Source organism: Paroedura picta, chromosome 8 (genome assembly GCF_049243985.1).
Source record: "Paroedura picta isolate Pp20150507F chromosome 8, Ppicta_v3.0, whole genome shotgun sequence".
In the NCBI taxonomy this organism is placed as follows: domain Eukaryota; kingdom Metazoa; phylum Chordata; class Lepidosauria; order Squamata; family Gekkonidae; genus Paroedura; species Paroedura picta.
Genome location: NC_135376.1, coordinates 97,214,253 through 97,237,335, shown reverse-complemented (window position 1 = coordinate 97,237,335; position 23,083 = coordinate 97,214,253). Strand labels below are relative to the sequence as shown.

Genomic DNA, 23,083 nt, shown 5'->3' with positions numbered 1-23,083 from the left:
GCGGCAGCGGTTCAGAACTAAGGGTGAATGGAGCCGCCCCCCCTCTAGTCCCGTTTCTGCCCCAGTGGAAACTGCACACATACACACCATGTTGGGGCGGTATCGCACCCTAAGCTTGAAAAAACGTCTGCACACAAGACATCAATGAACAACGGTGAATGCAACCCCATTTCCGCTGCCTGGCCCACAACCGGAGTTCCAGGCTCTCCAGCACTTACCAGCCCCTACTTTGACATCCAAAGGGGAGGATGATGGTGACGGGTAGGGTTGTGTGCAGCTTCATCTGAATTGGCTGTTCCAGACCGGTGCAGCCACTGCGGGGGGGGGGGGGGGGAGATGTGGGCGCCGGTGCATAATTCAGCCCTCCATGCCTGCGTGTGTGCGCTGAGTTTTGCACTGGCATCCATGCCTCCCTTCCCCCCCCCTCGTGACGCAGCACTGGCTGCATCGGCCTGGAACAGCCAATTCAGACGCCGCTGCACACAACCCTGGTGAAAGGCAGCCTTACATTAACTAAGAGGAAGCAGGAAACAGAGGAGAGTGGCCAAGAGCAGCTGGATGATGCCAACAAGGGATCATCCAATGCAGGGTCTCGCCCTAGGATTGAAGCTGAGACAGAGAGGGTTCAAAGGACTGAGATGGTCACCCTCAACCTCTTTCCAATCCCGCTGGGGGATGAAGCCGTTCTCCGCTGCCCTGCTGCCCTAGCCTCAGGTAAGCATAGAGCGCCAGGGTTGCAGTTTTTGTTGCCTGAACCTTTGACAGGTGGCAGGTGTTCATATGCTTATTCGTTTCTCCACCTATGCCTCGGGTGCTCTGCCATTCTCCTGCCTTACCCATCATTCAGTGTGCAACAACGCTTGGTGTGTCCTTAGGGCAGCACACAAAACCATTCTGGGGTGCTAGAGGGGCATGTTGTTTTTTCTTTTAACACAAGTTCCTGAGCCTTCCAGCCGAGCAAGTGAACAGATCTCTCCTCAGTGAGAGGAAGACCACGGCAGTGACTCCTCTGCCAAAGAGATTGGTGGGTGCTCTTTCATTCAGGTCACAGTTATTATGAAGGGTGCTGTTTGTTTGCCTGTTAACTCCACAGGGATGTCTCTCCTGTTAGGACGAGCCTTACCTTAAAGCAAGAGATGCCCATCTAAGGAGAAGGGTTGTCTTTTCTAAAGGTGCCATGCTAAGACCCTCTGCTTTCTGTCTTGTATAAGGCCTTATAAGTCTGTTCTTCACAGCCAACATCCCACCAACACCCTCTGTGTGGTCTGCAGCTGTGTGTCGCCTACAACTTGCCCATGGACCATGGGATGCACCTGGAGGCAAGCACTGGCAGTTAACTGGAGGGACTGTGAGTGGATTTACTTCCACAGGAACGTGCAACTCGTAAAACGGGGTGATCATTGCATATGTCTGCTTCCCTCCCATTGAGAGTCCAAACTCTCCACAGGGAAGGGGGCAAGGGATGTTCAGTGCCTGCTGCCAAGTAGAAGCAGCGAGGAAGCTGCTGTGTGGTGTACTGATGCCACCCTTCTTCTTCCACTCCCTAGGTAAAACTGATTTTGGTTTCAGCTTGCAGTTGAAATGTCTGGAGAAGAGGAGGAAGAACCGGCTGCAGAGAAGCCTGTAGAGGTTTCCCAGGGGTGACCTCTCTGCCAAGGAGCGACTAATGTGGGAACGGAAGAGGCAGAAACCCGTCTCCCTGCTCACCAATGTTGGCCAGAGGCTCCTCGAGCAGGGAGAAGAGGACATGCGGCAGTGCAGGGCCATTGCAGACTCCACGGCACAGTTGGAAAGGAAGCGGATGCACAGGATGGAGGCGCTCTCCAAATGGGATATGGAGAACACCAGGGAAGGGAGGCCATCACTGCAAGCCTGCAGGAGAACAATGCCATTCTTAGTGCAGTCTATGGACAGGATGAGAGACCTGGTTGAGAGGATTGTGGTCCTCGTGAAGGCATGTGAAACACACGAACAGGCCATTCCACCTCATCCCACCACCCCACAGACTCCCCAAGCACCACCAGCCCCAACCTCCCGCACACACTCCTGGAACTAGCCACGGGACGCAGAAGAGATGCCTGGTCAAAAGGAGGAGAATGATAATGCCCAGGGACAAGTAGCCACCGTGAGAGTAGTTTGCTCATCAAACCACCCACCGTTCTGTTTACAATTAAAGGTTTTTGTTGCTCTAGCTGTGCTGGTGGTGGGCCTCATTTCTCTTGGGCAGTGATGGAATGTGGCCTTAAAACACGGGGAATCCCTCCCAGTAATGTGTGTGGGTTTGTGGTCATTATGGTGGGTGAGAGTGGTTTTTAAATATTGTCTCAAGAAGACAGGAAATGTTTTTGAGTTTTAACATTTATTAAGGAATTTAAAGATAACAGTAGCACCCAACATCATAACCACCCTCCCTCTTTCCATCCGTCAAGCCCTCCGTCCCTCCCTTCCCCTTCAATAAACTCAACAAATCCAGAACTTCACAATTTTTATGAACACCCCACCCCACCCTCCACCCACAATAACATTTAACAATACAGAAAACTATTTACGTTTCCTCTGCCTCCTCCCTCCCCCTCCTCAGTTCTCCTTCAGTCCCCTCCACCTTCCCTCTCAGCAGCTTCAGCTGCCACTCCAGGTGGCGCATAACCCCCCGCACTCTCCTCCTCCAGTGCTCCATTGGGACCATGCTAGAGCCAAAAGTGCGCACTGTGGAAACAAACAGAAAGTATGAGTGCACTGGTAACATTGGATGCCAGAATGTAATATGGGCAAGTGGTGGATAAACCCAGATTGCACTTACAGGCTGACATGTTGCTCTCCCTCAAAAATGCGGTGGAAGCCAGGAGTTCCTCTGGCTGGTCAACATGGATTTGTGCTAAAATTTTGGTTGAGAGGAAGGAAGTTATTATTATTATTCGATTTATTCCCCGCCACTCCCTTGCGGGGTCTGTGCATCAAGCGAGTCTGTGCATCAAGATGTCTTGATGGCACATGCCATGCTGGCCAATGTTCCCGTGTATTTCTTATTATACAATAGCATACCTCCTGCAGCGCTAGAGGTGGAGGGTCCCTACTCCTTCTTTGTGCCCTCCACGTCTGCCACGACCATAGTTGGCTCCCGGCTTCTGCATGACGGGGCCTGCTGAGGACTGGAGGGGGTCCAGCCACTGTTCCTGGTGCCAGAGTTGCTGAGGAGGAGGAGAGTAGCAGAAAGATGGGAAAGAGAAGTGAGGGTCTTGATTATGTTGCCATCAATAAAGTCTACTGCAAGTTACAATATTTTAAGGTGTTGTTGAGTTGCACAAAAGAGTATGGTGCCCATCCGTCCCGTTTCTGACGGGACTGCCCAGCCTCCAGGCCACTCGCCCCACGTCCCGCCACATTGCTTAAATTGACCCGCAACGGCGAGGCGAGGCAGAGCGGGGAGAGGCGCGGGGAGAGGCGAGGCGGTGCAGGGAGAGGCGAGGTGGCCAGCCCTATTGAGCCAGAGGCGGAGGAGCCGCGGAGCAGGCCAGCCCGGATGGGGCGGGCGGCCGAGGCCCCCGGCTTCGCAGAGCAGCCGGATGGGGTGGGAGACTGGGCCGCTGCCTTGGCCCCGCCCCCGGCTTTGAAGAGGCTGTCTGTCACGGTGCCTGGCATGGCCTCACTCAGGTGAGCAAGCTGGGAGTGGAGGGGACAGGAGGAGAGCAGCCCCGCCGCCACTGAGCAGGAGCCGCCACCGCCCCCCCTCAGATGCCAAAGAGCAGGAGCCGCCCCCCACCGGTGTCCCACTTTAGGTCCCTCACAATCTGGTCACCTTACAAAAGGGGTGGGTGTCTAAGAGGAAAGGCCCATGCCTCCAGATGCCTATTGTGATGCGAGAGGACACTTCAACTCTGTACAATGGCAACACCAGGCATTTGAAACTCCCAGAGGACAGTGGTATAGGCCACTTTAAGTAGGGCACGTTCTTGTGTGGCCATGAAGTGGACATAGCTGACACCAAACTACATGTGCAGCTAAGTAAAACTTTGTACCCACACTTTAACCTTGAGCGAGAGGGTTGTGAGTGTCCTGCATAGTGCAGGGATTGGACTAGACGACCCAGGAGGTCCCTTCCAACTCTATGACTCTATGATTCTTCTAACCTTGATATTAAAAGGATCCCTTTTTTCCTTTAGTGGGAGCAACCACACACTACCTTCTCCTGTGTGCGGGGTGGGGGGGGGGCAGAAACCTAGCAGTACCAATGAAGTGGTGCCTTGGTATAATGTTTTAGACAAGATGGCTTTTGGGGGGGGGGGGGGAGCTGCCAGCCACTAGGAAATTTCCATCATCTGGGAGTGGAAGAGTGTTGGTCCAGTCTCCCACGGAAGGCCCTGCCATGTCGCTAGGCTGTTTAAAAAACCTAATTTCAATCTAGTCCGGACCTGCTCCCAGGTCTAGTTAAAGCCCCGTCACCTGCAATTCCTGGCCAGCACCACATATAAGCACACAGGGTGTGCTTATGGGTGTTGGCCATCAGTCCGGGCAGGCTTTTTGATGCCCACACAGGCTCCAAGAGACCCTCTATCTCAGCCTTCTGCCAGAAGGCTCCCTTTCATGGTGCGGGCATGTGGGAGAATGGCAGTTTTCTAGTAGAACAACTAATAAATGCCCTCCCCACATTTAAAAAAAATGCCTCAAAGTCCTTGGCCAATAGTATGGACAATATAAACCTTACTGATATCCCTGTTGCTCACAAGGCACTACAGGGGTGAACTTTATAATAGGCTGTGGCAACAACCTCCCATTTCAAGCCCACAGAACGCCCTGCCACATGAAGCAGAGAAACAAGGCCAGAGACTCTACACCTTTAAATGAATAATTAGGGATGGGCACAAACCTTTCCAGAGCCTCTTGTGGTGCAGAGTGGTAAGGCAGCCGTCTGAAAGCTTTGCCCATGAGGTCTGGGAGTTCAATCCCAGCAGCCGGCTCAAGGTTGACTCAGCCTTCCATCCTTCCGAGGTCGGTAAAATGAGTACCCAGCTTGCTGGGGGGTAAACGGTAATGACTGGGGAAGGCACTGGCAAACCACCCCGTATTGAGTCTGCCATGAAAACGCTAGAGGGTGTCACCCCAAGGGTCAGACATGACTCGGTGCTTGCACAGGGGATACCTTTACCTTTTACCTTTACCTTACAAACCTTTCCATGTAACAACAATTACATGTAAGCAGCTTTGTTTTCATGCCCAACTCTAATAGAAATATTCTAAATAAATAGAGAGTGATTGAAGCAGAGAGCAATTAAAATGTGGAATTTGCTGCCAGGGGCCATGGGAATAAGCAGTTTTAACAGGGGATTAGATAGATTCATGGCATATAAGACTATCAATGGCTACTAGCCATGGTGACTCAAAGGAACCTCCACATTTAGATGCACTAAGCCTCTGAATCCCAGAGCCAGATGGCAACATTAGGGGAAGGCCTTGGCACCTGTGTATTGTTGTGTACTGTCCAGAGGAACTGATTGGCCACTGTGTGAGACAAGATGGACCACTGATCTAATCCAGAAGAGCTCTCCTGATGCTCTTATGCCTTGGCCCCTAGGCCCTGTGGTTGGCTGTCTAGAAGACCTGGACAGGAAGCTGGACTAGATGGACCACTAGTCTGATCCAGCAGGACTCATTTTATGTTCTTAAATATCATTGTTATTATCTTTTTTAAACAGCCAGAAGCTTTTTACACTGGATAAATGTTCACTCTTACCTGCTTTCCCCTAAATTGCTTTGACATTTTACAAATTAGGCCTCATTTACTTGTTGCCCAAGCAGAACATAGAACCTTTGCTGGAAATTTACCTTTAATCAGGATGGATGCAAACATGGCCTGCCATCTTCTAGCCAAACAGTGGAAGGATTGCAAAAGAAGCCAAAAGAGTTCAAATGTGACAACCCAGTGCCTTAGAGAGGGAGTTACATGCATCCCTAGATCGCCAAATTTGCAGTACCATTTCAGAAGGGGGCTGGAGGAATCATAGAATAGAATCATAGAATTATATAATCATAGAGTTCGAAGGGACCTCATGGGTCATTTAGTCCAACCCCCTGCACTATGCAGGACACTCACATCCTAATCGCTCATCCCCTGTCACCTGCCACCCCTTTGCCTTCACAGAATCAGCCTCTCCATCAGATGGCTATCCAGCCTCTGTTTAAAAATTTCCAAAGATGGAGAACCCACCACCTCCCGAGGAAGCCTGTTCCACTGAGGAACCGCTCTAACTGTCAGGAACTTCTTTTGGAAGATGTTGAAATTTCTAGATGGAATTTCTTTTGAATTAATTTCATACCATTGGTTCTGGTCCATCCCTCTGGGGCAAGAGAAAACAACTTTGCTCCATCCTCTATATCAGTGGTCCCCAACCCCTGGTCCAGGCACCGGGACCGGTCCAATGATCAGTCGGTACCAGGCCACGGCTCCTCCTCCTCCCCGGCTGTTGCCTCAGGGGCTGCCCTGCCACTCTGCCACCAGCTCACTTTTGGTGCTTTCCAGCGGCCGCCATAGCTGGGGCTCCCCCTCAGTGTCGTACTGTGCAGCTGCTGCTGGCAGCGCCCCCCAGCGGGTGGCAGGAAGTCAGGGGCACCGGCAGGAAAGCAGGCGGAGCAGGGACTCAGGCAGCAGGGGACTCAGGCAGCCCCAAGGCCTCAGTAAAATTGTCAAACGTTGACCTGTCTCTGGTGATAAAAAGGTTGGGGACCACTTCTCTATATGGCAGCCTTTTAAATACTTGAAGATAGCTATCAGATCCTCTCTCAGTCGTCTCCTCTCCAGGCTAAACAGACCAAGCTCCCCCAACCTTTCTTCATACATCTTGGTCTCCAAACCGCTCACCATCTTTGTTGCCCTCCTCTGGACATGCCGCAGTTTGTCTACATCTCTCCTCAACTGTGGTGACCAAAACTGAACACAGGACTCCAGAGCAGAGTAAAGCAGTACCATCACCTCCCGTTATCTGAACATGATACTCCGTTTGATACAGCCCAAAATCCCATTTGCTCTTTTAGCCACCAAGTCACACTGCTGACTCATGTTCAATGTATGGCCTACTAAGACTCCTAGATCCTTCTCACACATACTACTGCCAAGTCTCCCCCATCCTATATTGATGTATTTGGTTTTTCCTACCTAAATACAGAACTTTACATTTGTCCCTATTGAATTTCATTTTATTCAGTTTAGACCAGTTCTCAAGCCTATCAAGATCACCTTGTATTCTGGTTCTGTCTTCTGTTCTGTTTCCTACCCCTCCCAGTTTAGTATCGTCTGCAAATTTAATAAGTATCCCCTCATCCAAATCATTTATAAATATGATGAACAACACAGGCCCCAGGACAGATCTCTGGGGCACTCCACTTGTTACTCTTCTCCAGAAGGATGCCAAACCATTTACAAGTACCCTTTGAGTATGATCAGTCAACCAGTTATCAATGCACCTGACAGAATTGGTATCCATACCACATTTTACCAGTTTGTCAACAAGAATATCATGTGGAACCTTATCAAAAGCTTTACTGAAATCCAGATAAACTATGTCCACAGCATTCCCCTGATCCATCAGAGTAGTCACTTTCTCGAAAAAAGAGGTAAGGTTGGTCTGACATGACTTGTTCTTGCAAAACCCATGCTGAGTCTTCGAAATCAGAGCTCTCTGCTCCAGCTGCTCAAAGACCAACTCTTTGATGATTTGTTCCAAATATTTTCCAGCTACAGATGTCAAGCTGATGGGTAGATAGTTACCCGGATTCTCCTTTTTCCCTTTCTTGAAGATGGGGACAACATTTGCCCGCCTCCAAATATCTGGACCTGTCAGTTCCAGCAGAGTCAAGTGATGAAGAAAACTCCTCAGAGGAAAGGCCAGACAGCTAGACCTGATCCAAACCACAGCTAGAAACAGGGACTCTGCAGGAGGAGGCAGTAATTGAGGAGTCAGACAGGGATCCACAACCAGGTCCCAGGACAATGACCTTGCAGCCCTGAGTGTGTAACAGAGTCATCTTCCAGCCCTGTCCCCAGAGCCTCAGGAGGAAGATAAGAGAGGAGTAGCAGGACAAGGGGCACAGTGCCAGATTGGCTGTCCAGAGCTGGCTCTCTATCAGCAATGAGGATAAGTGGTTGCAGGAGCAGGGCTGAAGTGGCTGGCAGGTGCTGAGCATGTTGTTAAATGCAGCCAGTGAGTAGCTGCGTGGAAGAAGAAGAAGAAGAAGAAGAGTTGGTTCTTATATGCCGCTTTTCCCTACCCGAAGGAGGCTCAAAGCGGCTTACAGTCGCCTTCCCATTCCTCTCCCCACAACAGACACCCTGTGGGGTGGGTGAGGCTGAGAGAGCACTGATATCACTGCCCGGTCAGAACAGTTTTATCAGTGCCGTGGCGAGCCCAAGGTCACCCAGCTGGTTGCATGTGGGGGAGTGCAGAATCGAACCTGGCATGCCAGATTACAAGTCCGTACTCCTAACCACTACACCAAACTGGCTCTCTACTGACCTTGCAGCCTGTGTCCTGAACTGATTCTCCTGTCTTGGACTTTGGCCTGTGTTTTGGAACTCTTCATTTGAATTTCCCCTTGATTCAATGCCATGAGTTTGGACTAACCATATCTGGATTTTGGAGTAGATTCAGGACAAACTGACAGCTAGACAGTTGACGCTCCCTTTGTCTACACACTGTGTCTATAGCAGAACATTACCAGCATCACATAGGAAGGTTTAGGGCAGTTAGTAAAATTAAATTATAAGGTAAAACATTAGCACAATCAAAATAGTTAATTGGCAATACAGCCAGTTAAAAACAATTCCTTAAAATTCCATCGGCAACATTCTCTAACAGCTGCCAATAGGGTTGTGCGTGGCGGCATCCAAATTGGCTGCTCCGGACCGCCGCAGCCAGCACCTCACCCAGCGGCCCAGAGCGGCCAATTTGGACGCCGCCATGCACAATCCTAGTTGCCAATCCATAATTACTCATATCCAGGGGAGATCTCCATAGGAAGCTACAGAAGCTACTAATCAGTGGGCCCAACCAAATGCCTGGTGGAAGCGCTCTGTCTTTCAGACCCTTCCTGCAAACAGGAGGCTGTAAATGTATGTTCCCGATTTACAGCCTGAAATGGTGGCGTCTGGGTGAGGGTTCAGATGGTTTGTAGCTGCCCTGATGGACTTCCACTAAGTGATAGATAATAGCTTTTTCGCACTTTTAAAGGAATATATTTTTAGCTAATCATGTGAGTGAGCTCAATCTGCAACGGGACTCCATTAAATAAATGCAGGTGGACATAAAGATCTGACCACCAGTCTTAATGAGGGCTGTTTGAGAAACCCTAATGAGCTCTTGCCATTCGGTCTGAGCGTTCATGCAGCACTCTTTGACATCAACATGCTGTGTTAAACTATGTGACAATTTCTTCTCTTTCGTGTTTTACACTATTGAACATGGAGAGAGATGAATGAAACCACTAAGGTCAGCCAAGAGGTCCATCCAAGTCCAGCATAATTGCAGCCAGCCAAATATCTCTGGAAACCAATGAAGGGGGCACCGTATTGATGGCAGTTCTTTACATTTTTTATCCCCACCACCTGGAATTTGGAGCTGTTCTTCCTCCATTCACAGGGGTTCCATTAACCTATGTAGGCAATGGAGATACCCATCCTCCATAAATTGGCCTTTTGAATTTTTGAGAACTGAATAAATGAATGCTAATAGCAATTCTATTCAGTACGACATGTTGCTGTCTGCATTTCAGACAATTGATCTGTCTGGATTGGTAATATTTACTTTTGTGGACAGATATTTCTCCCCCCCCCCCCCTAACATTAAAACTCATGGATCCTTTGGGGTCGAATGGCAATAGAGTTAAGATGGACACAAGAAAGTAGTCTGATATTCAGCAAGTAATTAGATTGTAGAATTTACTGCCAGTGGAGGTAGTGATGTCTGCTACCAGAGAGGTCTTAAAGAGAGGATAAAACAGCTTTGAACATCCCTTGCACATCCCTTGGCACACTGGCACATCCCTTCCTGCCCACCCACTCACCATCTGCCTAAGTTCATAGAATCAGCCTCTCCATCAGATGACTATCTAGCCTTGGTTTTAAAACTTCCAAAGAAGGAGATCCCACCACCTCCCAAGAAAGCCTGCTCCACTGAGGAACCCTGTGTCAGAAGTGTCCTTTTCTGCCATATATTTAGCAATTAGTGAGAAATGTAGATGTCACCAAATATGGCTTCTCTTAACTGGTCTGTTCTCTCTGCTCTCACACCAACCCTCCCCCCCCCCATCTTTCTTCCACATGTTCCGGGGAGGACAGGCTAAGGTCCTTGATAAGAACCTCCTGATTTCACACTGTCCTGTTTGTTTTGGTTTTGATGTTCTCCTGCCAAATCCTGGATTCCAGTGGGAGGGGGTGAGAAGCTTGGGGATAAAAACTGATGTTTTACAGGTACAGGCCAGTCCTTGCAACATACTTATTTGGTTTCCTTGCGTGCTTTCAATAAATTGATCTTCTGCATCAAATCAAGGATTTGTTATTAGGGCAATCGGCAGAAACCTCACACCTTGGTGCCTACAGGTGCCATGTTTGAGGACCCCAGGTCTAGCCAGGACTTTGAAGGCTTCATATATCATAGCTGCAAACAAAATAGTTTCACTGGGCAGCTTAAGGAGCACACCTAACTTTCTCAGCTGTATAGTCGCAACCTAATCATGTCAAATTGGAAAGACCATCTTCAATACTTTGTGAGCAGACAAAAGTTTGCCATTACTGGGACCTGGAGGACAGTGACACCGTACAAACACCCCATAAGCCATCTGCAGTGAAGAAGACATAGTGTGGCCCTGCATTAGCTATGTAGCTAACTTGTGCCTGCAAGTTAGACTGCAAAGGTCACTTGTGCACTGATGCACAGCTGAAGAGGAACCTGCCCACAGATTTGTGCTACATGGCCTTGGAGCTGATGGGTGAACTGTTCCATGTACCTTTTTATATCCTGTGTTGGCAAGTGCAGAATAGAAAGTTCTGCTTGCCTCAGGGAAAATATGTCTTCCTTTTTCTTTCTGGCTGACCTTCTTGATCTCTTGCATTTGGATCTGCCTCTTCCCTCCTTTCAGGCCATTCTTTTCAATGCCGAAGTCCGCTGCAAGTTAAAGTGTCGTTGCAGTTTCAAAGGAACACCATTTTTCTTTTCCTTTTGCCTTTTTTGCTAATGGTGGAGGCTGGTAGCCCTAAATGTACTCTAGCTGTATCCTTAAGAAAGTTTCTACAAAATGTACAGAATTCGGGTTGGGTGTTTCAGCGCCCGAAGCGGCCGTTCGCTCCCAACGCAGCCAGGGCCGCACCGCGAGGGGGGAGGGGAGGCACGGGCGCCGGCTACATTGGGAGCGAACGGCCGCTTCGGGCGCTGAAACACCCAACCCTATTCAGAACTGTGATGCATTTTGACAATCAAAACAATTTTTGCTAATATCTGGGAAATCAAAGATATCCATAGGGATGGTGGCAAATACTTAAATGTACATCTTTCAGTACATCCACAAAATGGGGAAATTTATGCTATAGAACGTTAAGGGATTTAGGCAGTGGTAATGAAACCACTCTAAAATCAGAAGAGTGCTTGCACTCGAAAGCTCACACTTTGAATAAGTCTTTGTTGGTCTTAAAGATGCTACTGGACTACTTCAAACCAACCCGGCTGCCACTGTTCCAGATGGACGAAATTGGTGCAGGGATTCAGAATACTTCCAAACATTACAAGAAATGAACTGGCCGTATGGAATCTTCACAAATATTCTCTGAGGGATTGACTGGTTGGAGCTAAAGCCTCAAACTAGTTCTGCAGGTAATAGCTGTGCTGGCAGGATAGGAGACTGAGTGAGAGGAGGTTGGAGGAGGGGATGAGGAAACCAAGGATCCAAGAGGGTGCTGATGGGGATAACGAGACACCCTATGGAAGACTAGGTAGAGGGACTGAGGCCCAGTGAAAGAGCCTCTGCTTGGTGTGCAGAAGGTCCCAGGTTAAATCCTCAGCATCTTCCTTCATGAAGGAAGTCGTGAAGACTGAGGAAAGCCCACGTCAAGCTCCGGGAGAGATCAGAACCCAGGAGTGGGTAGGAAAAGGGAGACAGATGGGGACACAGCCATAGGGGGGCAAAATTGGAAGCACGGGGACTTACCTGCAGGAGCTGACCATCGGCAAGCAATGGACCATAAGGGAAAGGAAGCCTCAACATGCCTGTGGGAGGGGGAGAAGCAAGAGGAGAAGCCAACACACCTCCCTGCCCATCAGTCCCCTGAAAGGAAACTTCACTGAACCTGACAGCAAGTAGAAACATACTTACCAGACAAAACAAAGATGGAGGTGGGCAGCACCCAGGAGAGGGGGAAACAGGAATTGGAGGCAGGCACAGCAGTTTAAGAAGACGGGGGTGGAGTTTGGGAGAAAAATATAAGGCGATGTGGAGAAAAGCGAGGGGGGGGGGAGACTGAGGAGGAGAGTGTGAAAGGAGAAGGTGGGCAGACAGTGGTAGCACAACTGTATGAGAAAAACAACAAAACACAACAAAAATAAACAATGCAGTGGAAATACCAGAAGAAAAACTGTCTGGGTGTTTCTTATAGGTAACCAGCAAGATGGCAGAGAGTGGCAAAGCAAAGGGGGTCTTGCCAGCCGCCACCACAGTCTCCAATAAGAATGGCAGCAGGGATCACTGTAATATGCATTTGAGTATTTTTATTTATATCTTGATTTTCTCCCCACAGTTAGGAATCAAAACGGCTTAAGAATATTATTCTCCCCGCTTCATTATCTCACAACAACAACCCTGTGAGGCAGGTCAGGCTAAGAGATTGTGATGGGTCCACAGTCCCCAGTGAGCTTCTCTGGTACAAGTAGGGAATTGAGCCTGGATGGCCCAGGGTCTTCATCCTCCACTCTGTCAACTCTGCCACTTAGACTTTCAGTAGCTACAGTGATCCATACAACAGTCACCTGTGGGCTAGGTTATTTTAACACACTCCACACAGCTGTCCTTGAAGCTACTCCAGAAATGTCAGGTGGTCCAAAATGCAGTGGCTCATAGGCAATCAGTGCTCTCCCAGTGCATAGGACAGGACCACCAGTAATGGGTTCAAACTATATGTAGATCAGTATCAGCTAGATATCAGGGAGGGAAGTTTCACAGTCCAAATAGTTCAACAGTGGAATAAGTTTCCTAAGGGCGTGGTGAGCTCCCCCTCACTGGCCCTCTTCAAGCAGCAACTGAACAGACACTTATCATGGACGCTTTAGGCCAGGATTCCCCAATGATGGTAGCCATAACCAGTTTAACAACACAGCATATGGAGCACATGCTCCAGGCCCCAAACTTTCAGGGGGCCTGCATGGTGCCCTCCAGGGCCAGTTACCTCCCAGCGCTAAAAGTGTTCTGGATGCCCTCAGTCAGGGTTTTATTGAGTCCTTTCTTCTGTTCCTCATTTAGGTTCACCAGTTTACCAATTAGGGAGGGTGGTTCTCCGACGTATTCCTCTACCGCAGGGGTAGTCAAACTGTGGCTCTCGAGATGTCCATGGACTACAATTCCCAGGGGCTCCTGGGAATTGCAGTCCATGGACATCTGGAGGGCCACAGTTTGACTACCCCTGCTCTACCGGGTGCCCCTTCTGTTGGAGGCGCTTGAGGCTTTCTCTCGCCTTCATCTCTCTGAACAGATCTTGAACACAGGCGGTGAGGACTTCTCGGAAATGAGCCAGACTGGTTGTTCCGGGGGCTCTGGCCGTGTTCTGATCCACCCACCTCTCTGCCGCCACACTTTTGAGGTTGCTCCCCAGTGTGTGCACAATGTCAGCCTTGGTGGTGAAGGTCTCCCCCAATCCACCAGGAACCTATCCATCGGCAGCAAAATGAAGCCCAGCTTATCGGGTGTCCCATTGAAATGTGTGTGAAAGACCCTCCCAGCCAGATGTCCTCCGTGAGGAACGTGTGCTGGCACCCCTGGGACCACCGGATCGGCAGGCACCTCGGACGCATTCAGGGCAGCAGGGGCAGGTGCTGCAGGGGCCATGGGTGCTGGGACAGGGGCCTCTGGGGGCTGCTGTGGTACTGCGGGTGTTGCTGGCACCACAGGGACAACAGGGGTGCTAGGAGCCACTGGGACGGGGGCAGCAGCGGGCAGTTGTAGCAGAGCTTGTCCCTGGGGTGCAGCGGGGATTGTCCTCCTGATCCTTGCAGCCCACTCCAGGTGCAAAGGCAGCGTAGGTGCCAGGCACGGGCCCCCCATATGCGATAATACTCGGGACAGCCTGAAATTGGCCAGCTGATGTGGGAAGCCATAGGGCAAGAGCATCTGCAGGTGGATTGACTGCGGCTGGTTCAGGGAGAGAGGCATGGATGTTCTCCTGGAATCTGAATCCAGTCGTCTGGAAGGACGGCGACTGGCCCACTCGGCCACTGCGGGAGCAGAGGGGCCTGATCCCTGCTGTCAAAACTGGGCAAGCGAGTCGTCATCCTCCTTCCCGGCCAAAAAGGTGGACGCTCCTCCCGGAGCTTCATCCCCTGAAGGGGCGGTCGGGTCGTTCCCTGGCCTGTCTGTGGTGTGCCCTACAGAGGGACATAGCCTGGTGCGTGTCTCCCCCCAATGAGGGCAGGTGATCCCAGGAAACGGTTTTCAAGGCAAGGGAGAAGCAGAGGTGATCGTCCACTGCTGCCTTCTGCACGTCCTTGGTGGTCACCCTTTCAAGGACAGACCCTGCCTCACTCTCTCCACCATAAACAATTTGATCTGAATAATCTGAGAACAAATACCTGACCCGCAGGTCATCACATATGGGAATGCTGTTTAAATATTTCCCCTTGCTTTCCTTTAAAAAAAAATATTCAAGGCAGTTTACAATATTAAAATCCACAAGAAACAGTTTAATATAGGTCACAGCTGCTTCAAAACATACTGGGACAAGATTTAAATTAAGAAGTTTTTCAGCTGAAGGCCTCGAAAAAAGGAATTTCTGCTCTGCCACCAATTGCAGTGGCAAAGGAGTTGGGGGTCAGATGGCTGTCCTCTTCCTTGGGTACTACAATGAAGGATGGGATGCCCACAGACAACAGAGTCGGAGCACGGTTGGGAGGAAATGATAGCTAGAAATGGTCAGGCTTTGTGGTATACCAGAGCCTAGGTCCCTTGACCTTCATGGTTCAGGCTAACTCAATGCCATCTGATCATGGAAGCTAAGCAGAGAGACCACCAAGAAAAAGGCTATGTATCATTACAGTTTTAGAATGCTGTTCATTCCTTCCATACATATGTATATATCATATATGTGTCCCTATATCAAGACCACCATAGAAGTCCAGTGTGACTGTACAGAGGCACCCAAGGGGAAATCTCCTGTTTTCATCTCTTGCTTGAAAACCCTGAGGGGTTGCCATGTCAACTCTGATCTGACAGGACTTTCTGCAGCCACCATCTCTGAGTGCAGGAAAAACAGAGGTCCTGGGGCAGGCTCTCTCAACCAGGGTTTTGTGAAGCCCTGGGGTTTCTTGATGGCTCTGGAAGGGTTTCCTGAATGAGTGGGAGTTAATTAATTTTAAATATATTTGTTGAACATATATTGAGTGAAATGACCATATATGCATGCTGACCTGCCCCCTCCCAATGGCCAATGATGGGCTTGGAGAGGGTGGGAAGGGGAAGGTCCACAAGTGGGCATGGCCACAGCTCTGCTTCCCAACCACATTCTGCATGATCTGGGGAAACCCCACTTCTGGGGTTTCTCGGAGCCTGAGGAATGTTGAGAAGGCTGTCCTAGAGTGGCATCACATCCCCACTGAGCTTCCTCCAATCCCCAGACTCCACCGCCCCAGGGACCACCCCCAAGGCTCCACAAATTTCCCAATATTTCCCTGTCAATCATAGGAACACCAGCCAAATATTTACAGAAAAGGTGGTGAAGGAGAGAGGGTGCCAAAGTCAGAATTTGTCAAGGCAAACTGGGATTTGAGTAACTGCAATCTGAATTCAACTAATTGTAATAAAAATAAAAGATGCTTTCCTCCCGCCCACCCATTGCATTGGAAGAATGAACCGACATGAGGAGCCTCCATATTTATGCAGTGCCAGAAGTACTAACATAGTGACTCAGTGTGAGCCCTTTCTTGGTTTTCGTTGTTCCGTGAGTTATGCACTAGTTAGCACCATGTGATCTACCACTATTACAACCGGCTTCCAGGTGACAGAGGAAATGGCCCCTTTGGAAGGTACACTCTGTGTCATTATATCCCTGTTAGAATCCCAGAATCATAGAATCATAGAGTTGGAAGGGGTCATCTAATCCAACCCCCTGCACTATGCAGGACACTCACATCCCAATCGCTGTTGAGGTCTCTCCCCTCCTCAAATCCCCCCTTCCTCACAGACCATCCCCAAAATCTACAGAAATTTTTCCCACCTGGAATTGGCAACCCTTAGTACAATTGTATTATTTGGGGAGAGGGGGTGAATAAAAGAAATACCCATTTCTCCCAAGTATCCTTTTTGATATTATATTACTTTAGTCTGGCAAATCATCAAGGTGTGGTCCTTTTCAATATCTGGTCAGTGTTATTTGAGCCTATGACACATATAGTTCACACACAAAGGGCTAGAGGCAAGCGTTTTTCACACTGGAAATGTATCTTTCCTTTACTTGTGTGCAGCTGTGCCTGGGGTGGGGGGAGATGGCTCTTTGAGAGGCCCTCTGATGCAGCCAATTGTGCCGACCAAACAAGCCTTCCCACTTTTCAATTTCGACTCCCCACTGGGAAGTGACAAAGGGGCACCCTCACTGGTGCCTTGCTCATTGTGTTAAGAGCGGGAGGGAGCCCTCGCCTCTCACACGTGACGGTTCCGGACTCTCCTCATCCCTTTTCTGTTCCTCTGACTGCAAGAAGAAAACAACATCTGACCTCACCGTGGACTCTAGAAGCAGGATTTCCCAGAGGTTGCTGTCTCCCTACTACCCTTTCCGTTCGGTGATTAGGATTGGATGAAAGATGGGTGGAAAGGCAAAACTCTAATTAGTGGCCTGTGGAGGAATGGTTGCTATTGCTAACCTGTTATTTATTGAAATTAATGTTAAACTTGAATTTTATTTGTTTTAATTATTGTATTTTATACAAATCTTGTACACCACCCTGATCCAGTTTGTTGGAGAACAGTATTAAATGCTACTAAATAAATAAAGCGGTGGCCCCAGACATGCTTGACCCGCTTTCCGTTTATAGCCATATTGCGGAATGGAATATTGTAGGGCTGGAAGACAGGGAGTACGGTGCCCACCCATTTAGGACAGGGCTGCCACCTAGGCATATGTGGATGAGGCAAATTAAGGGCCTGGGGCGAGGGAGCTCTCAAGCTTATAAGGCCTGTGTGCGTCTGGGTGGGGGTGAACTTAACCTGTGAATCGTTTCAGGAGACTGCCTGGATGGGCACCGAATGCTGGTCCTCAGGCACAGCTTCAACCACTGGGTGAGCATTTGTGCAGACAGCTCAGGATGCCGACTTGGGCCTTGGGGGCACTATCCAGGTCGAGTGGTCGGGATGCAGAGGAATGCTGTTGCCAGCCCTCATGGACAAGGAGACACATCAGTTTGGCAGTGATGCTCCACTTAGGAGGCAATGACCTGCCTTCGGTGAAGAGGCTGCACTTGAAGTGCATGATGCTGGAGAACTGTCCGGAAGAAGTTCCTGACAGTAAGAGCGGTTTCTCAGTGGAACAGGCTTCCTCAGGAGGTGGTGGGTTCCCCATCTTTGGAAATTTTTAAACAGAGGCTGCATAGCCATTTGATGAAGAGGCTGATTCAGTGAAGGCTTAAGGGGGTGGCAGGTGACAGTAGATGAGTGATTGGGATGTGAGTGTCCTGCATAGTGCAGGGGGTTGGACTAGATGACCTATGAGGTCCCTTCCAACTCTATGATTCTATGATACTATGATTCTAACTTGACTAGCTTGTAGTGGAAGTGGCCAAATACAAGGATAATATGGTCACAGATGGTGGAGCGGCGTTTCTGGCAGGGGGTGCATGCCCCAGAGGGTGTCAGCTGGTCACTACAAAAGATTAACGCAGCAGTGGCTGCTTTCATGAAGGACTGTGGAGGCCTGGTGCCTTACCACTGGGACATTGATAAAACTGTTGGGGCAATGTACATAGCAGACAGAATACATCTATCTAACTGGGGTTTAGATGCATGGTTATATGGGATCAGGGCCACACTTCAGAGGTGGTTACAGTTGATTGGTGTTGGTGGGATCGCGGCCAGAAAGCCCCGCTTTTGTGGCAGAGATAGCAAGGGGATGGAGCCTGTAAAGGAGAATGGGAATCCGATGGGGAAAAAAGACTCCCCAAAATGTGTGCCACCTCAGGAGGGAGGCAGTGATATGGGGTGAGCCAAGCCAGCTGGTTAAAGGGGCTCAGGGGGCCCGATGAGCTGGGTGACTTGGGGTAGACCAAGGGAGGTCTACGCCTCCTGAGGCACCACAGGAATCCACTCACTGGGCAAAATCCCTCCACAGCAAGGAGACCCGTGGATCCAGTAGGATACTGGGGGTAGATTCTCCAGGGCGCTGTGAGGGACCTGGGCTAATGTAGGTCAAACGACCTGGGGCAGGCTCCCTCTCCCCTTGCTGGGCAACACAATGTTTGGAGTGTTATTTTAATAAAAGCTGTGGTCTGTTTTGCCAAAAAAGGTATTCAAGTGTGAGTGTCTCCTTCCAGCCAAGCAAATTGCCCGCCTGCAATTGTTCCCAACCTTTTTATCACCGGGGACCGGTCAACGCTTGACAATTTTACTGAGGCCCGGGGGGGGGGGTTGTCTTTTGCTTAGGGACGTTGCAGCCGCCGCCTGAGCCCCTGCTCCATTTGCTTTCCCGCCAGGACCTCTGACTTCCCACCGCCCACTGGCGGCGCTGCCAGCAGGAGCTGCACAGTGCCACACCGAGGGGGAGCCTCAGCCATGGCGGCCGCCGGAAAGCACCAAACGTGAGCTGGCAGTAGAGTGGCAGGACAGTCCCCGAGGCAGCAGCCGGGGAGGAGGACGAGGAGGAGCCGTGGCCTCGGTACCGACTGATCCACAGACCAGTACCGGTCTCCGGACCAGGGGTTGGGGACCACTGTTCTAGAGAACTGTCTTATTAGCATTTTGTAGCATTGACACATGACTTAGTAGATGCTACTATCATAGAATCATAGAATCATAGAGTTGGAAGGGGCCATACAGGCCATCTAGTCCAACCCCCTGATCAACGCACGATTAGCCCTAAGCATCCTAAAGCATCCAAGAAAAGTGTGTATCCAACCTTTGCTTGAAGACTTCCAGTGAGGGGGAGCTCAGCACCTCCTTAGGCAGCCTATTCCACTGCTGAACTACTCTGACTGTGAAAAACGTTTTCCTGATATCTAGCCTATATCGTTGTACTTGAAGTTTAAACCCATTACTGCGTGTCCTCTCCTCTGCAGCCAGCAGAAACAGCATCCTGCCCTCCTCCAAGTGACAACCTTTCAAATACTTAAAGAGGGCTATCATGTCCCCTCTCAACCTCCTTTTCTCCAAGCTGAACATTCCCAAGTCCCTCAACGTATCTTCATAGGGCTTGGTCCCTTGGCCCCAGATCATCTTCGTCGCTCTCCTCTGTACCCTTTCAATTTTATCTACGTCCTTCTTAAAGTGAGGCCTCCAGAACTGCACACAGTACTCCAGGTGTGGTCTGACCAGTGCCATATACAATGGGACTATGACATCTTGTGATTTTGATGTGATGCCCCTGTTGATACAGCCCAAAATGGCATTTGCCTTTTTTACCGCTGCATCACACTGCCTGCTCATGTTTAGTTTACAATCCACAAGTACCCCAAGGTCTCGTTCACACACAGTGCTACGTAGAAGCGTATCCCCCATCCAGTAGGCATGCTTTTCATTTTTCTGACCCAGATGCAGAACTTTACACTTATCTTTATTAAATTACATCTTGTTCTCATTTGCCCATTTTTCCATTGTGTTCAGATCTCGTTGAACTCTGTCTCTATCTTCCGGAGTATTTCCCAGTCCTCCCAATTTGGTGTCATCTGCAAACTTGATGAGTAGTCCCTCCACCCCCTCATCTAGATCATTAATAAATATGTTAAAAAGTACCGGGCCGAGCACCGAGCCCTGAGGTACCCCGCTACTCACCTCTCTCCAGTCTGATGAAACACCATTGACAACAACTCTTTGAGTGCGGTTCTCTAACCAATTCCCTATCCACCTAACTATCTGAAAATCCAGATTGCAGTCCTTCAACTTATCCATCAGAACATCATGGGGAACCTTGTCAAAAGCTTTACTAAAATCCAAGTAAATGACATCAACCGAATTTCCCCGATCCAGCAAACCTGTTACTTGGTCAAAAAAGAAACTAGGTTGGTCTGGCAGGACCTGGTGGAGACAAATCCTTGGATCACCAAATTGTCCTCCAGATGTTTGCAGATCACTCCCTTTAATATCTGCTCCATTATCTTCCCCACAACAGAGGTCAGACTCACTGGTCTGTAGTTTCCTGGGTCATCCTTCCTCCCTTTTTTGAAGATCGGAATAACATTTGCTCTTTTCCAGTCCTCCGGGACATCTCCAGTCCTTAAAGAGGTTCCGAAGATGATGGACAAGGGCTGTGCAAATTCTCTGGAAAGTTCTTTGAGTACTCTCGGGTGCATTTCATCTGGACCTGGGGATTTGAACTCATCCAGTGCAGCTAAATGCCTCTCGACAACCTCTCTATCCATGTTAACCTGCCACCCACACACTATCCTTTGGCTACAGCCATCTCTAGATGTGCCTAAACACTTTGACCTGTGGGAAAAAAATGATGTAAAATAGGCACTAAGCCTTTCTGCTTTCTCTGCATCTTTCGTTAGAGTTTGTCCATCTGCACCCAACAGTGGGCCTATTGCCTCCTTGACTTTACGTTTGCTCCTCACATAACTGAAAAATCTTTTCTTGTTACAATGGGCTTCCCTGGCCAATCTTAGCTCACTCTCAGCTTTGGCCTGTTCATCCAAATAGGCTTCTTAGTTCTCCTGCAGTGTTTTCGTCTTTCTGGGATAGTCATTGATTGAGCATGCAATAGCTCCTGTTTGAGTAGTGCCCACCCTTCACATGCTCCCTTCGCTTCCAGCAATCTCGTCCATGGTATGACACTCATCATGTCTCTGAGTTTATTAAAGGTTGCCCTACGAAAATCCAACATCCACGTCTGGCTACAAGCTTCCTTGGCTCCCCATCTCAAAAGGAATTCTATGAGGACATGGTCACTTCCCTCTAGGGTCCCCACCTCATCCACCAACTCTTGCCTGTTGGTCAGTATTAAATCCAGTATGGCTGAACCTCTTGTGGGTTCATCTACCATTTGATAAATGAAATTGTCAGCCAGGCAGGTCAGAAATTTGCATCACAGTCTCATTGGTCTGTTTGAGTCCAGTGACACCTTTAAGACTAACAAAGTTTTATTCAGGATGTGAGCTTTTGTGTGCATGCACACTTTTTCAGATATTAATGTACGCAAAAGCTCACACCTGGAATAAAACTTTGTTGATCTTAAAGGTGCCATGGAACTCATTCTGTCCTGCTACTTCAGACCAACACAGCTACTCAACTGATCTGACTCTAATCCTGGGTTAATCCTGCGTTGAGCAGGGGGTTGGACTAGATGGCCTGTATGGCCCCTTCCAACTCTATGATTCTATGATTCTATGATTCTATCCTTATTGGTATATTGTTAGGACTGGGAAATTCCTGGGGGAGAACATGGTTTGGGGAGAGAAGGACCATCCATGGGGTATAATGTCACAGAGTCCACCTCCCAAAGCTGCCATTTTCCCAGGAGAACTGCTCTCTGCCACCTAGAGATCAGTTGTAATCCCAGGAGATCTCCAGCCAGTACCTGGAGGTTGACAACCCTGATCGTTATCTATTTTGAATTAATTATATTTCCCTCCCCTTCAAGGATCACTGCCTTGTCGTGGTGAAGGGGCTTCCGTAGCTCAGGGCCATGCAGGGCCACCCAAGACAGACAGGTCATAGCTGAGAGCTCTGACAAAAGGTGATCCACTGGAGAAGGAAATGGCAAACCATTCCAGTATCTTTGCCATGAAAACCCAATGGACAGTTCCAAAAGGCAAAACGATATGACGCCGGAAGACCAGCCCCTCAGGTCGGAAGGTGTCCAATATGCTACTGGGGATGAGCAGACGGCTAGTACGAGTAGCGCCAGAATGAAAGAAGCGACTGGGCCAAAGCCGAAAGAACGCTCAGTTGTGGAGGGAACTGGAGGTGAAAAGACAGTCCGATGCTGTAAAGATTTTTATTCCATAGGAACCTGGAACATCAGATCCATGAATCGAGGCAAGCTGGACGTGGTTAAACAAGAGATGACAAGACTGAACATCGACATTTTAGGAATCAGTGAACTAAAATGGACAGGAATGGGTGAATTTAATTCAGATGACTATCAGGTATACTACTGTGGACAAGAATCTCGCAGAAGAAATGGAGTAGCCTTCATAATCAATAAGAGAGTAGGAAAAGCAGTCTTGGGATACAATCCCCAAAATGACAGAATGATCTCAGTTCGAATCCAAGGCAAGCCATTCAACATCACAGTGATCCAGGTCTATGCCCCAACCACTGCTGCTGAAGAGGATGAAGTTGACCAGTTCTATGAAGCCCTACAACACCAGAGAGCCAGTTTGGTGTAGTAGTTAGGAGTGCGGACTTCTAATCTGGCATGCTGGGTTCAATTCTGCACTCCCCCACATGCAGCCAGCTGGGTGACCTTGGGCTCGCCACAGCACTGATAAAACTGTTCTGACCAAGCAGTGATATCAGGGCTCTCTCAGCCTCACCCACCTCACAGGGTGTCTGTTGTGGGGAGAGGAATGGGAAGGCGACTGTAAACCGCTTTGAGCCTCCTTTGGGTAAGGAAAAGCGGCATACAAGAACCAACTCTTCTTCTTCTTCTTCTTCTTGAAGCAACGCCAAAAAATGATGTGCTTATCATCATGGGGGATTA

At 49.3% G+C, this 23,083-nt stretch overlaps 2 long non-coding RNA genes across 4 annotated transcripts in view; one reads left to right on the top strand and one right to left on the bottom strand.

Annotated features, from left to right (window-relative positions):
* Window positions 1-930: 930 nt before the first annotated feature.
* On the top strand, window positions 931-1,960 carry LOC143842712 (uncharacterized). Its single transcript, XR_013233315.1, has 3 exons — window positions 931-1,024; window positions 1,236-1,348; window positions 1,577-1,960. It is a non-coding gene; the product is annotated as an uncharacterized LOC143842712 (long non-coding RNA).
* Window positions 1,961-2,571: 611 nt separating this feature from the next.
* Window positions 2,572-23,083, bottom strand: part of LOC143842715 (uncharacterized) — a 57,448-nt gene continuing 36,936 nt past the window's right edge. For all 3 annotated transcript variants that reach the window (XR_013233318.1, XR_013233319.1, XR_013233320.1), the window contains exons 2-4: window positions 3,043-3,188; window positions 2,801-2,875; window positions 2,572-2,706 (exon numbers count right to left, since the gene is read on the bottom strand). This is a non-coding gene — a long non-coding RNA (uncharacterized LOC143842715). The remainder of the gene's footprint in view (window positions 2,707-2,800; window positions 2,876-3,042; window positions 3,189-23,083) is intronic.